A 17249-nucleotide genomic window follows, 5' to 3' on the forward strand; every position below is an offset into this window, starting at 1 on the left:
ACTGTCTGATTTTCTATTTAACTTTCTCTGCATTAAAGCAGATCACAAAGATTTAGAGCCTGATAGCCCTGGGTTTCCATCTTGGTTTCACCTTAGGTGAGTTATTTAACTTCTAAACCTCAGTTTTCTGTTCTATAAAATGACTATGATAACGTAAGACTGGGCGGGAGAGTTGTAAAGATTAAATAAAAATGAAAAGCCCGAGGCCTCCAGTAAAATCCAGCTTAATGAAGTTGTTTGAATCATTCCTCTGATTGTGGAAAGTTCGTGAGCTCAGGGGCAAACCCTGACACTGCAAACTTCAGAAACTGGGGGAGAAGAGTTTGTCACCACAAAATGTGGAAATGCAGGATGTGTGAAAATATTGACAGAAAGGCAAACACGTGCCCTTCTTTTAAACTTCTTTTCTTGCATATGTCCGTGGCCTGTCAGCCCATGCCTAGAATTTTGAATGAGCTATTTTCTCTGCTCTCATCAGAAGCATGTGTTAGATCATGTCTTCCCCTGAGTGCAAATCAATACTGCTTATGAATCATATCTAAAGGCCGAAGAGAAGGAGTACTTGTGAATTAAATGGATGTTCTACCAACTTCACCAGAGTTAGTTAAAAGAACCATCAAAACTTATTGGGTGGCATTTAGTACAGATAAATAACAACAAAAAAATTGTGACTATATTTTAGTAAAGAACTGCAGCTTCAGGACTTGCAAGAACATACCAGCAAGGATGTGGGGAAATGGGAACTTTCACACGCTGCTGTTGGGAGGTAACCTAGTCTGGCCATTTTGGAGGGCAATTTGGGCAGTCTCTGGTAATGTCCTAAAAGTATGACGACCCAGAAATACCGCATCTCATTATTTACCCTCAAACAAATCCTGTACACGTGTACTAGGAGGGTGTGCAAGGATGTTTGAGGCATAATGTGTGTAAAAGCAAATAATTGCAAACAATGTAAATATCCATGAATAAGAAAATAGCTTCCTCAATTATGAAATGGCCATTTATTAAATACTCTGCAACAGTTCAAAAGGAAGAGGTGGAGTGGAAATGAGGTAGGTCTACATGAACTCACATGAATAGCTGCCCTAGACACGTGCTCAAATGGAAACACATGTAGTAGAGCAATCCATTCCATGTAGCCTTTATGTAAAACAGGACAACAACATAAAATGGAAGAACTAAGTGTTCTACAGCTATGTATGTGTACATAAATATGTAGAGAAAGGTCTAGAAAGATAAATACCAAATTGATAAGAGTGAGGAGGGAGTAAAGAGTGAATGTGATCTTGTCTTTGTATTTTTTTTAATGAGGGCAAAGTAATTTTGAATGTATTATGTGTATAATTAATAAAATTGTTTTACTGGACTAACAAAATCTATTCTTTACTTCAAACTGAAGCCCTATAGAGTTCTTTGGGGGACCTGCTTTATTATCTGACATGAGTTTGTAATAAGCATATTGGTTTTCCTGACCAGTAGGTATTTTCCTCCTTGGCTATTACCACCCACAGTTAGACTCAGTAGCTAAAGGACTTCCTTCTTGCTTGGGAGCCATTTTCAGCCACAGTACCTCTTGCCAAGTCAACAGAAGAGGCAGTCATGGGCTCTCCCCCTCATCATTTATGTCCCTCAGGCAATAAAAGCTTTATTAAATTCTCATCAAACTCAACGTCTTTTGCAGGCCAACTTCCTTCTTATGAAATCCTGTTACTACTCCCCACATTATACTTTCTCACTGTAACAATCTTAACCATGCAACTCTCCTTCCTCTGCCTTCCGAGAAGACACCTCATGACTCACTTTGACACCTAGAGCTGACTTGCAGGAAACTCCTATTATGAATACGGAACTCCCATGATTCACTGTTGGTTCCTGTTTCAGATGAAGGGAATGTTGTGCTGGGTATAATATTACAACTTCTTTAGAGGTAGTCAAAGCAGCTCCACTGCTGACAGCCACTTCAGCTCAACAGGCTGAATTCTATACCTTAACTAGAGCTCGTACCTTAGCTAAAGGTAAAACTGCAAACATTTAGACAGTCGTTAAGCCTTTGGGGTTGTTCATGATTTTGGCACACGCTGAGGATTTCTAATTTCTGGGAGATCTCAAATTAAGAATGGATTCTCTGTTAATAAATTACTAGACTCAATCCAACTTCCATCTGCCTTGCCAACCTAGTGACACAAGACTAAGTAAATCTGTGGTTGATCCGTGATGTTGTCAGAGAAAGATTTTGCCCAAGAAGGGAAATGTGAAAGGTGAAATAAAATGGAGTCACTTAAGTCAAGGGATTTTTAATGAAGCCAGGAGGCCATTAAGGAGGTGGACCTTCTGCATCACCTTGCCGGGTGATACTATGAATTTTTGAACTGGGCCAAACCACACATATCCCAAGGACTCTGCAAAGAACACCTGCAACTTGCTACAGTAATGGACTTTTGCTTACTGATAGCTTTGGAAACCACCTATGTTTAGCCAAGACTACCTTTCTGCTGCCAACACCAACTAAAACTCTTTGTAAACAACTAATGCAAACATTCCTTTTGTTTGTTTGTTTTCCTTTTTAAACCCCCTGACTTTTGCTCCCTAGTGTGACACTATTTGGGATGTTACCCAAATCTGTGTACCCCAAATTGCAATTTTTTAATCCCAAAAACACACATCTGCTTGATTATTGCTTCCTGCTGATTTTAAGTTGACATAATCTTTAAGAGTCCTCGGTATCTTGCTCTCTTGCCTTTCTCACCATATTACCCTCAGATCAATCTTGTTTTATTGTCAATTTACTCTTCCTTCAAGGACAGGACTTTCTAAGCAAACTTAAATACCAACTCAGCTGTATTCAAACTGTCCCTGATTATGCAGTACTAGAATTTGAATTGATACGTCACTCTATTTTATGGGCATAGAGGATATAGTATATAGATATCAAATAGTACAAAGAGCACCACTTCACCCCACCATCCAGACCCACTCTGCAAGTTCACTTGGGCAGAATGGGTACTCTCTGCAGATGACTGAGTGACAGAGTCTCTGAGAAAGACAAGTCAGTGTGCCTGGCACCAAGACCAACTCTTTAATCCATCATTTGTATCTAATGTTGTAAAAATGCAACATGGATTGATTATCTTCTGTGACAGTCCCCTGGTAAGCCACAGAGAAGATTGTTATTCAACAAAACTCTCTCTCTCAAAAAGAACCCTCATACACTGTTGGTAGGAATGCAGACTGGTGCAGCAGCTATGGAAGGCAGTGTGGAGGTTCCTCAAAAAATTTAGAATTACCATATGACCCAGCAATCCCTCTCCTGCGTATCTACCAAAAAAATCTGAAAACATTTATACATAAAGTGTGCTCCAATGTTTATACATACATTTATACATAAAGTGTGCTCCAGTGTTCATTGCAGCTTTATTTATGGTGGCCAAGACATGGAAACAACCAAAATGTCCTTCAGTAGATGAATGGATAAAGAAGTTGTGGTACATATACACAATGGAGTACCATTCGGCGGTAAGAAAAGATGAAATAGGACCATTTGTGACAACATGGATGGATCCTGAGATTATAATGCTAAGCGAAATAAGTCAGACAGAAAAAGCAGAGAACCATATGATTTCATTGATATGTGGTATATGAACCAAAAACAACAAAAGAATAAGACAAACAAATGAGAAACAAAAACTCATAGACAGACAATAGTTTAGTGGTTACCAGAGGGTAAGGGGGTGGGGGGAGGGAGATGAGGGTAAGAGGGATCAAATATATGGTGATGGAAGGAGAACTGACTCTGGGTGGTGAACACACAATGGGATTTATAGATGATGTAATACAGAATTGTACACCTGAAATCTGTGTAATTTTACTAACAATTGTCACCCCAATAAACTTTAATTTAGAAAAATCTCTCTCTCTCTCTCTCTCTCTCTCTCTCTCTCTCTCATTCTGTTTCTGTGTGTGTTATCGTTGATGTTAGGGTGTGTGTGTGTGTGTGTGTGTGTGTGTGTGTGTGTGTGTGTACATATTTGGAGCTTTGTCATCCTTTGTCTCTTTGCAATTGTTGCCTCTACTCTTGGTGGTGGTTGTCCCCATTGTGTGTCCCTATATGTCCCACTTTCCCTCTCATACGTCATCCTGTTCTCTGAATTTCCAGAGCCCCTTTGTCTCACCCACTTAGCATATGGTGGACCAAAAAGAAAATAGTTTTGGAATGGTCAGATTGAATTGAGTCCAAACCCATTTTTGTTGCTTACAACCTATGTGACCAGCAGTATTTTCCATAATCTTTCCAAGCTCCAGTGCAAGCTCCAGTGTTATCATCTGGAAAGTGAAAGCAGTATTTTATATATATATATATATATATATATATATATATATATATATGATATCATATATATATATATATATCAGAGTTTTTCTGAGGTATTGATATCATGACCCTAACAAAGTATCTTGATCCAATAAATATTAGTTTCCTTCTGCCTCTCGCCCTCACCTCTCTTTTGTCTGCCCCACCATTGCCCAGACTCTCCACTTGCCCTTAAATGACTATAAAACTGAAATATATTACACATAATAATTACTTATATATGTAAAATGAATAGTTGCATATCCTCCATTGTCACTTTCTGGTAACTAAATAGAATATTTTATACTGCTCTCAAGGGGAATAAAAGACATCAGCTATTGTTTTCATGTGACCCTCACTTGATTTCTCCCTTTCAGCAATGGCCCTTGATGGGGGAAAAAGGTCATGGGGTGTGGGAATGGGGCCTCCTATCCCTGAACTAGATACTCACACTCATTCAATGACTCTACTAGTCCATGAGTTGCAAGATTTATCTTTACGGCTCCGTAACAATTTGTTTGGTGTATCTGTGCCAAAGATCCTAATTGCCCACAGTGTCTGCTCTTACAGTCATCTGTCTGCGTAAACTATTTCATATTGCACCATCAGCACCCGTGCCAGGACCCCACCCAGCGGATCAGACTAACCAACCCGGTAGGTGAAGGGTAGGGGAGCCCTGTGCTGTACGGCACACAAGGGGGCAGCAGAAAGACAACTTTCTCTCTTCTCAAACAACATACAAGGAAACTTTTCTGGTATAAAAAATACATGTTCATGGTAGAAAAATTTTAAAGGCATTATAAAAAAACAAAGCATCCATAATCCCACTCTCAGAGATAAGGAGTGTGGCCATTTGGGCGTCTTAGTTCAAACCATGGGAGATTGCTGATATTCGACCATATGACAATTTCATGTGATTTAACCTAATACGCCCTCCCACTTTTTCTCTACAATGAACATAAATGCATTTTTAATACAAAATTGAAATGGGATTATATATATGGTATCTTTAAAGTATCTTTTAAAGAAAATATTAACGATTATGAATATGTACAAAGAATAATGCAATGTACACTAGCATGCACAACAGTTTCCTTGGGAAGTAAGAGGTCACACGTACAACGGAAGCCCCACGTACACCCTTCCTCAACAGTCACATACTCCCAATCTCCTTGAGGTAACCATCCTCACAAATTTGGTGGTATGTAGGTTTGTATTGCTACACAATATGCAGGATTGTTTAGCATTTTTTACTTTATGTAAATAATACCAAAGTGGATACATCATTCTGTAACTTTTATTGCTTGCTAAACGTTATATTTTTTAATGTTTATCCATGTGGATACATGTAACATTTATTTCTTCATTTTCAATTTTTTGTTATTAAATATTCATATTTTCTATCTGCCTCTCCCCAGTAGACTCGGTTCCTCCATGCTGAGGACCCTCTCTCAGTTAAGTATGGCTTGAGAGGTTCCATAAATGGGTGTTGAGTGGAACAGACAAATGCAAGAAGTGAAAGAGTGAGAACCACCGTGCTAGAAAACCAAGCCCAGGCTCCTATGTTGGGTACCCATGGCAGAGAGCATTGATAATAAGAAGGTTCCTGTGTCTAGAAGAAGCAGATATCAAAGCTGAACACTTCATTATGATGCCACCTCTCTGGTGCCAGGCTGAGGGGTGAGGGCTTCCCATCCAGAATGCAGGGGAAGGGCAAAAGCAAAAGGAAAGCTTCCAAAATGTCCTGAACCCATGCCTGAAAGATGAGTAGGTCCCTTTCTCCATGGCAACCAAAAGGCCACATTTTCAGAAAAAGGCATTGACATGCCCTCAGGATTCTTTGACTATATTTATCTCCAAGTTTTGGGGTTTTTTTGGAGAACTGAAATTTATCATCGGAAATGGCATTGTTAGAGCCTTAAAACACAGACAACCAAAAAAAAATTGTTTTTCTCCTAGTCAAAACCTTCCTAACCCTGATAAGTTTAAAATGTACCTGTAAACTGAACTGCAAAACACAGGGATAAGAACAAATGACAGTAGCAGTGAGATACAGTGGCAAAAGTTTAGGGGCTCGAGAATCAGAGAGAACCAAGTTAGATTCCTGACTTGGCCACTTCCTGAATGTGGGACCCTGGGCGAGTTAGCTAACCTTGTTCAGTTTTTCTTTATCTGCAAACTAGAGATATGAATGCCCACCTTGCAAGTTGATGGTTTCCAATTGCCTGGTTTACTGCCTGTTGCACATTCTGTAAATGCAAGCAACTTTTATGAGCAAGATGGGTTATCAGGGAATTGCCTGTGACTATTGAAGCTAAAGGTGGTTGTTGAGAGAAAATGAAAACTCCTTACGATTATGAAAACCCAGAGACTCGCCGCGACTGCTGCTGCGAGCTACTGGTCCTGTATTGCTGCTGGAAATCACTTCCTAGTCCTGCTCAAAAATATGCATGTCCTTTAAAGAAGGTACATGTCTGACATCCCAGGATACTGCTTTTGGTTCTGTGCCCGTTTCTCTTCTTTTAAAAGATGGAGAGAATAAACAGGCATGTATCAGCAAAGTTCAAGAGAGACTCAGACCTAGAGATGGGACCTCTCAGATAAAGTGGAATGTCTCCTGTTCCTATGAAATCTCCAGATGCAAAAGCATTCTGAAAGGAGATGAAATCTGGCAGTTCCACCACATCTACTGCTGCCCAGGCAAACATCTTTTTTTTTTCTTTTTTTCAGTTAGAAGAAAAAGGAATTGGGGTCAAAATGACCCCTTTGGAGTAGACCTATTCAAAAAAATGAGCATTTAATTTTTGTATTTACAGTTTAATCATAATTCTCTCTCTCTGTCTCTCTCTGTGTGTCTCTCTCGCTCTCTCTCTCTCTCTCTCTCACACACACACACACACACTTTATTTAAATTAGCCTTTGTTTTCATTTGCAGTGCTAAAGCCACTGGGATTTCTTCATTTTGCTGGTGAAAAATAAGTCATGCTTCGCATGGTGACAGAAGATCACTAGAATTGTCGTGGTGATTATTTTATAAGGTATATAGATATCAAGTCACGATGGTGTACATCTGAAACGAATATAATATTGTATGTCAACTATAATTTTAAAAATAAGTCATGCTTTAAAAATGTGCACACCGTTTGACTCGGTGCCTAACTTCAGAAATAATCATCATTTGTTATCATGGGAAAAGTGGTAAACAGCCTAAATGTCCACCAAGAACACGTTTTTCAAATAAACTAGAATGCTGCCATACTATAGAATAACCTGTAGCCATTCCAAATAGCCTTGTAGAAGACTAATCAAATTAAATGCAGTGGAATACTATTTACAATGTGTCATGTGGTGGAAAAAGCAGTTTGCATGGAGGTAAGGATCCCATTTCTGTAAAGAAGACACATACACACAGAGAAGAATGGAAGAATAGAGATCGACATGCTAAGTTGATTCCCTCTGGGCTCTTGGAAATGGAGGTGCATTTTATGCTCGTTTTTTGGCATTGTTGCATGTTTGCATTTTCTAAATTTCAAATGTTGAAATATTATTACAACGGCCATAAGCAAAAGTCCCCCAAAAGATGTGAATAGTCCTTGGGACACCTGGGTCTTTGTTCTACTCCTATTCCCTAAAGTTTCCCTCAACACCAATGCCAGTGCTGAATCAGCCTCCGGAGCAGGTCAAATACTCCATTCTCCAGCAGATTCTAACTTTGATTTGTGCCGGGCATTCTCTTGTGACATCATCTAAGCATATTTATTAGTATCAGAAACAAAATAGCTGCCATACCCATTGGCTTGGCTTGCCCAAAAAGAAAATCAGAGATAGGAACTCAGATTAAAAAAGAAAACATTAAGTACCTCTCCTTGGGGAAACACATGCATACAGCTGTGACTTTGGCACTGCTGTGGTATCAGGAATTTGAGATGAGCCGGCCATCACATGGATGGCTGGGGCATTTTATTTATAGGCTAAAGAAAGCTGCCAGCCCTTTGCTGTGAACCTAGAACCTGCCCTTGGCCCTCGCTAAGTGAGACAGAAAGGACAAGACAACCTTGACACCCTGACCCATCATTGTGAGTCTATTCTCTGCTCGTTTACGTTTTTTTTGTGGTTCAGGAGTTTTGCAGTCACAAAGTGCTTGCCAGGCTGGTCTCCTTACTGAACAAGGGTAGCTTACAAACCTGGGGAAGTAATGCATTTAGTAACAGATCAAATGAAGATACAAAAGTGTCAAAAGAAGTAATATGACAATCTTTCCCCCAGTTAAATACTCCCTCCAGTTCTAATATCACCAGGTACAAGAAGCCTTTCAGGGTTTCATACGTTACCCTTACTTAGACCAAAGACTATCTTCAAATCAGTCGCTGGAATCTGAGAAAATGTCTGTGAATCAATGAATGAGTGACTCATGTGAGGAAATGACTGTGAGAATGAATAGAGGAATGCATCTTCTCTGACAGCACTTTGCAGATATATGTACTCAAGCATTTCACAAACATTTATTGAGGACTTATTGTGTGTGCCACGCTTTGTTATGGGCACTAGGATACAAAGTGAGCCAGACAGACAAGCTCCTGCTTTTAAGGGAGCTTATATTCTAGTAAGGGAGCTAGTCATCCACCAGCGAGCAAATATGTGCCTGATTGCAGATGGTGACAGGGCTATGAAGAAAACTCACAGATTACATGAAATAGAGTGCCTCGTGGTGCAGGGTGGTCGGAAGATAAGGGGAGCAGGGAGGGCCCCTCTGAGAACGTAGCATTTGAGCACTGACTTTGAATGACTATGAAAGCACTTGTTTTCAAGTGCTTATTTAGCTTATTTCAAGTTTTTTCTTCTTGAAAGTAAAAGTTCAAGGGCATGTCTGGCATCACCTTTTTCTTGACCGTGGGGGCCATCACTGTGAGCCAGCAGGATACAGCGGCAAGCACATAAAATTTGCAATCAAACTATATGGATTCAAATCCTGCCTCTATCACTTACTGGCTGCAGATGTTGTGTAAGTTACTTAGGCACTGGAGACTCAGTTTACCCATCCAAGAATGGGCATGATGATGATGATGATGATAATACTTTTACAGAAGAGATGGTTAACTACCCATCAAAGCTCCGTGCTTCCTCTTTCGTAGTGTGACGTTATTGCTAAAAGGCAGCTGCCTAACCATGGATTCTATTCTTCAGCTCCTTTTACACCCAACCAAAGACAATTTTTTGCCACTGAGCTATGAACAGAAGTGATGTGTGTCACTTTTAGGTCTGCGTCCCTGAGTTATCATATGGAGAATAACCTCCTCACCCCTCTTGACCAGGAACACCCTCATTGGACAGTTAGAGAAAAACAAACTTTGATTGTGTTTCACTCTTAAAATTGTAGGGTGTATTTCTTATAACATCTGATATTATTATACTAACTAATACCACCTTAAGGTGTTGTGAAAATGAATGAATGTGTTATACCTTGTCTGCTCAAAGAGGTTGCTGGCTGAATATAATTGAGTACAGGGTTTTGAATTCTTTTAAATCGGCCTCACGAGATTTTGACCCTTTCACCTTCTCACCTTTCCAGAAAGGGATGGTTTTTACTATACTGGTTATTTATTTCTTGGAAGGTTAGCAACTGTAGGAAGAGGAATATTAGAGCCCCTATGACCTTGCAGATTTGTGTTACCAAAAATGAATTTTCAATTGCTTGGAGACACAGGAGGAGAGAGATTACTTAGTTAGTTACCATTTGTCTAGTTAGTTAGGTAAGTAATCTCCATCCTCCTTGAGCTCAGAGTTTGCCGTGGAGCTTGAAAATCAAGAGCTTCTCAACCTATAAAACATTTTTTCTCTTCTCCTTCTTCCTCTAAGAGCTGCAAGACTTTTAGTTCTCAGGTATCTAAGAGGAAACAAAAGAACGATATACCTCATATTTTTCATCCACTTTAAAATGATATAATGAATATAAAGCTCTTTGCACAGCAAAAGGCACATAGTAGGAATTTGACAAATGGGCCTGGCTTCGCTTTAGCTCATTAACTCCTATTAGCTCACTGTTAACCGTGACATGATTGATATAGTTTGTCTCCACTCTGGTTTTTCCGTCTGGGACTAACTAATCCCATATTAGACATTCTATGTCATTTACCTCTCTTGTGTAGCTCACATGTATTTGACTCTGTCCTTTTTCCTGGAGATTTTATTTTGGCTTGTCTTATAGTCGACTGCTGTTAATTCTTTCTTTAGCTGTGTCTCATCTGATGTGTTGCATTCTTCGTTGTGTTTCTTATATCTTTTAATTGTAGATTTTCTATTTAGTTCTTTTTCGAATCTGCTATGTCATTTTTATTACCTGTTTCCTGAAAAAAAAATCCAGCTTAGTTTGTTGTTTGTATCTCCTTGAATGTAGTAAGTGCAGTTGTTTTATTGTTTGTTTCTGATCATTCTGATGACAGTAGTTCCTAAGGGTCTGTTTCTTTTGTCTATTGTTTCTGTTCACTATTGCTCATGGTGTCTTGTCTTTTGGTGTGCCTAGTTGTCTTTAATTACTTATTGGATATTGTATTTTTAAACCTATTTATTAAACTAATTTGAGGCATAAGATAACATGTTCTCCCAAAGAGGATTTTCGTTAGCATCTATCAAACACCTGAGAATACTATCTGTATAGGACAATTTAATCAAATTCAAAAGATTGAGGTTTTCTAGGCTACCCTGATGACTCAGACAACTACAATCTGCGCTAGAGCTGGTTTAATTCCAGTTTACCCTTTCTCCTAGGATATAGCCTTTTCTAGTCTCAGATAAAATGGAAATGTTTTACCAATATCACTACCTTTGATGGAATTCAAAATCCTACTTTAGTTCCCCTACCTCTGAGAGGCTGCCAAAAGTACAGCTCAATCTCTCAGCTGCCTATTTGATACCAACAAATGTTCTGGAGCACATGGATTCAGGCACAAATATCAATCCTAGGACTATTGGTTCTCCAAGATTGAGCTTCATATTGTTTCTGCCTATACCTGCCTGAGTCCAGATAGAACAAAATCTTCAGTTCCAGGTATCGCGAAGGATTGCTTTGAAAACAAATCTCTATTTCTGTAAACTGCAGCCATCCTCATCACTTCCGTCAGATGTTATTTTCCAAGGGAAATCAGAATGGTTTACAGGCCAATCATTGCTCCTGCCAGCCTCATAAATTAGGAGACAAGGGCAGGGCAGAAAATGGGGAACTGCTTTATTGTCCCATTTTTCAAAGCCAGTTTCCAAGTCAAAGCAGGTGAGTCATACACAGAGATCAGAATCCAACACCCAGTCTGTTCCACCCTCCTGAATTCCCTCCTGAAGTGGGGGGCTTTACCCCATAGGGAAAGCCACTTCTCTTCTAAGAAATATACAGAGGCCACCAGGGAGAGGATGGTGGGAGACAAGTGCATGCTAGCTTCCTGAGTCTCCCTAAGGATTGGGGGAACCCGTATCTTGAGTTTTTCAGGACCTTAATAAGCATCCAAGCTACTATTAATTGAGCATTCAGCACCATGCTAAAGTACCTTCATGCATTATTTTGTTTAATCCTCATACAACCCTCTAATGAAGGTTCTATCATTATCCTCACTTTCAGTTTAGGAAACTGAGGCCCAGGGAGGCTAAGACACTTGCTATGGCATCTAGTTAGGAAATCGCAGGCCTTTGACACTCAAGTCAGTGATCTTCTATTGCCTTTCCATCCTTACTTACAGATGTGTTTCTAGATATTGAGAGACAGAGAGGGAACAGAGGACTTCCCCGAGTCGCAGGCTCACTCATTGTCAGCTGAGGAAGCTGAACCCCAGAGCGAAGGACACCAGGAAGAGGAGAGGATTTCTCTGAAAAGAGCAGGGTGGGTGCAGACTGACGTGCTTGTTGACATGGCAACCTGGACACACCTGGAAACACCTGCTCCACCACTCAGATGGCCATTAATGGGGTAAGTGTCATGCTCTTTCAGTTATTATTCTCTTCTCGTTTCTTCCAAGTTGTGCAAAGGTCAAGTCCCATCAAGAGGGTTCCCAAGGATTCCTATCATCATCTTATCTTAGGAAGCAGCTTAAAGAATGTTTTGGCACTGAGGCCCACCCCTTAGAAAGGCCTCTTCCAGGACAAGGAAATGCTACCTCAGTCGCATGACTTTGAGTGGCTTTGGAAGCATGTCCCTGCCCCCAAATAGATCTCTTGTATTAACACATCACAGTGGCTGTCCTTTTAGTGTAAAAAGAAGTGAACCTTCTTTCAAAATGTAAACATTCCCAGAAAGGATCCTGAATTTTTTGTCGATCTTAATTTTTTTCTCACATAAAGATATTTTTCCCCAGACTTTTGTAACACTACCATTTGTCTACCGGGAGTCTGACCCATAAAAAGCCCTCAATAAATATACTATCTATTTACTAGCTAATGAATCATCAAAATAAAGAAATAAATAGCAGCCTAAAATTAGAGAGAAATCTCAAGGAAAGCCATCCTTCATCCAATCTCTCTCTTTTCTTTTAAGGGAGTTGAACACATGAAATAGTTGCATGAACTTGTCCTATGGGGGTGGGGGGGGATGTACATATAAGTTTTATGGTGTTACAGAAAAGCATTATGACTAAAGATGTTCTTGCACCTGAATAATTTTTAAAGCCACTAGCTTCAGGTGATTGGTCCTGCTAGCATTTATTCATAATTTAGAAGAAACTAATTTACAAAGCTGTCTTTCTTCAAACACCTTTCTGGGTGTTCTCAGCATCAGCAAGAAATCATACTGAAAGGGCTCAGCCCATATAGCCTGGCATACAGTAAGCCCAGAATATATTGCGGCTGGTATTACTGGTGTTTTGGGGACTTGAACTTGGAGACTTAACATTTACAGCATTTTAATACCACCAATTCTGTCTCGTAAAGAGCAAGAACACTGATGAAGAGGTACTAAATACCTTCATGTGGGATTCCCTGCAGCCTGAGGGCAGAGAGCACACAGCAAGCCATCAAGAGGAACATCTCCAACCAGAAACTTCTCCCGCAGCACAGGCTCACCAAGGGCATGTACAACGAGGTAAAAATGTAAGTGGAGTGTCAAAGGAAGAAATGAAAAGAGGGTGGGAGAAAAGAGAAGGCATGAGTTGGTGCTCCATCTGTAAAGTTGATGGGCAGTGCCTGATGATTTTTAGTGCTCCTTTCTAGTACTCTGTGTTGGGAGAGTAGTTAAAAAAAAAAAAAGGTATGTGATGGTGAGGAATGATTCAAAAGCCTAAAGGAAGATGTTGAGCCCATAAGGGCTATGTTGCTTGTCTCATGCATTGTACCTAGTCTACAGATCTCTTCTTCCCTCGCTCCCTTTCATGTTCCCAAGTGTTCTTCACTATAGGATGTGAGTGAGAAGTGATAGGCTGAATGTTCCCAGGGGGTCCTAAAGACAGACCTTTAATATAGTACAAGGGTTACACAGGTGTCAAGGTGTGATTATTTCAGGAAATGGCCAAAGAGACCCTTGATTCATACTGTGCTTCTGCTGAGGAGACAGCCTTGTGGTATCCAGTGACAAAACTGGAAAGATGTGGGCAGTGCCAGGGTCCATCCAGGGCTGCTACTGTCAGAAGTAGGGACCAAGTTACCAAGAATTCTCTCTGATAAACATCACTTTTATGACTGCCTGACCAGTTCATCCAGGTAAAGGAGAGAACTTACTAATGTTCTGAGTCAAGGATTGTCAGATAAAATCCAGGATGTTCAGTTGAGTTTGAATTTATCCATTTATTTAACCACTGTGAACATTATAGCTATATGTCTAAACATGGAGACATGCTTATAGTAAAATATTATCTATTCTTTATCTGAAATTGAAATTTAACTGGGCATATTTTGGACATAGTTACACTAAAAATATTATTCATTGTGTATGTGAAATTCAAATTTAACTGGGTGTCCTGTATTTTTATTTGCTAAACATGACAACCCTAGTAAAAGTCCCCTGTTTTGTTTTACTTCATTTCCCCCCTGCTTGTCATCCTCCATTTCCTCTTCTGGTCTTCCCCATTGTAAGCACCCACATTGATTTTATTTAATACAAGCCCATCTAATTTACCTTCCACTTGTTTATTTTGATATATGCATAAATTTGAAATTGTATCATATTGATTTTTTCAATTCACACAAAATGGAATAATACTATAAATCTCATTCTGTTCCTACTTGTTTCCTCAATACTTTTTTCTTGAGAGCTATCCATGTCACTACATATAAATCTAGATCTTTAGTTCTGGATTCTATATAACGTTTCATTGAATGGACAGACCATGTTTTATCTAACAGTCTCCCAGCAGTAGACATCGGGGTAGCTTTGACCTCCAGATTCCACAAAAGATTCTGGGTCAAACTGTGTGCACATTGATGGGTGTAAGTCAATCTCGTATTTATTTGCATTTCTCTGGTTATGTTACAGACATGTGTGAAAGAGTTTCTCTGGGAAGTATTCTTAGGAATGGGATAGCTGGTTCATAGGGTATACACGTGTGAAATTCAAAATATTTAAGAACCATCAAGATGTGGGCACTGCCCACTCAGAACAGACACTGCCCGTGAGTCATATGGGTGACTACAAACTGAATATCTTCCTTGTATATCCATAAACATAATTCTGTTAGTGCTCAGGAACTGCTGAGTAATTAGAGTTACTCAGGAACTGCTCTGCCAATCTACACTCTCACCAGCAATGCATAAAGGGCCTCCTTTTTTCACATGTTGTCATTATTTGAAACTATACCTTTTAATTTTTGCTAATTTGATGGGTATCAAGTCACTCTCATTGTTGTGTTTATTTACATTTCTCTGGTTATGAGTGAGACTGAACGTTTCTTAATATATTTTTTTCGCCATTTGGGTTTCCCTTTCCATTGTAAATTACCTGTTCATACCTGTTGCCCATTTTTCTATTGGGTTCCATTCTTTTTTCCTGCAACTACATAGGCGTTTCCTGTGTAGCCTAGAGCTGCGCCGTTCAGTAGAAATACAATGTGATGTGAGTCACATATGTAATACATTTTTTTCTAATGGCCACATTTAAAAAGTAAGAGAAATAAGTGAAACTAATTTTGACAGTATATTTTATTTAATCCAATATAGCTACAATATTATTTCAATGTGCAATCAATAGAAAAGATATTGAGCTATATTACATTCTTTTGTGCATGCTGTCTTTGAAATCTGATATTTATTTTACACTCCCAGCACATCTTAATTTGTCCTAGTCAATCATAAAGTGTTCAATAACCCCATGTGGCTAGTGGTGTATTGAACAGTGCGGGCCCAGAACCCAGATGCTACACAATAATTCCGTATAGGTTTAGGTTGAAAATATCTTTGAAGACAATTGTCACCTGTCTTAGTATGTTTGCACTGAAATGCCATAGACTGGTGACTTATAAACAACAGAAATTTATGTCTCACAGTTTTCTGAAAGCTGGGAACTCCCAGATCAAGGCACTGGCAGGTTCGTATCTGGTGAGACTCTGCCTCCTAGTTCATAAATGACTTCACATGGTGGAAGGGATAAGGAAGCTCTCTGGAGCCTATTTCATATGGGCACTAATATCATTCATGAGGACTCCACCCTCACCACCTAACCATCTCCCACAGGCCCCCCCTTCAAATACCATCACGTTGGAGATTAGGTTTCAGCATATACATTTTGGAGGGACATAAACATTCCAGTCCATAGCACTGCAAAATTTGGATTCCATCAAAAATTAAGAAGTGGAAAAAGCATACTGGGTAGGCATCAGAATAGGTTTACTGAAGAGCTAATCATGCCATAGGCCTAATTTTATATAGTTAGTTTTATATTCTTTTTCTTAACACCCGCCTCCAACTGCATAAACTTCAGGTTCCACAAAACCCAGATCTACCCTTGGTAGGCCTCAAGCAGTGCCTGCCACCCGGCTAAAGCCCACGCTCTGCTTCTCAGTTTGAATATTTCTGGTGATAGGGGGAAGTGTGAGCTTAGGTTACCCAAGTCAAGTACACATTTCCAATTAATTCCCCCAAGATCTGCATTTATGCTTTTTTGATCAAGACAAGGGCTTGAGAAAGAGTGTTATTCTAAACAAATAATAATAATAACTGCCATTTGTTGAGTGTCAACTACCTGCCAGGCACTGTACTAGGAGCTTTCCCTTATGTTTTCTTCAATGAATTCTTACTACAACTCTTTGCACCTCAGGGGGTCAAATAAACTGTCCAAGGTCATAGAGTCTGTAAGTGGCCAAATTAGGATGTGAACCTAATATCAAAATCTTTGCATGTACTGTGGCTAAAAGTTCCCTAAGGGCTTTGGACTCATACAAGATTGTAAGATTTAGCAAATAAATACACAGGTAAGTAATGAAACGTTTTTTACTGTAGGTATTCATGGGTGTTTATCTGAAGTTCAAGTTCAACTGGCTGTTCTTAGTTTTATCTGGCAATCCTACCTTTATAGATAGTTCCTAGTGCCATGAAATGGAGAGTACGTAAATTCCCTGCACATATCATTCTTAAAGTTAGACAAGATAAAGTATGCAAAATGCCTGGCACTCAATGAGGTTCTACTCCTTGGTGCTGGGCATAGGGATTGTGGGTCATGGCTGGGTGACCTAGGATAAATTGGTTTCTCTCTCTGGGCTCCGTTTCCCCTTCTGTAAGATGAAGAGTTGCTCTCATCATCACTCAGGACCCTGAAGCTTCTGTGTTCAATGGTGGCCAATCAACTCCTTCATCTTTGCAGAAAAGAAAAGAACTTTTCCTGCTAGGGAAGACACATCAGCTCAGGTTTCCGTCTGGCTGTTTTCAGAGACCAGGAACACTTTGGTGATTGTCAAGGCCCACATTTGGAAAAGCCAAAATGTCTTCAGCCGAACGAAAC

Source organism: Rhinolophus hipposideros, assembly GCF_964194185.1.
Source record: "Rhinolophus hipposideros genome assembly, chromosome: 8".
Taxonomy (NCBI): domain Eukaryota; kingdom Metazoa; phylum Chordata; class Mammalia; order Chiroptera; family Rhinolophidae; genus Rhinolophus; species Rhinolophus hipposideros.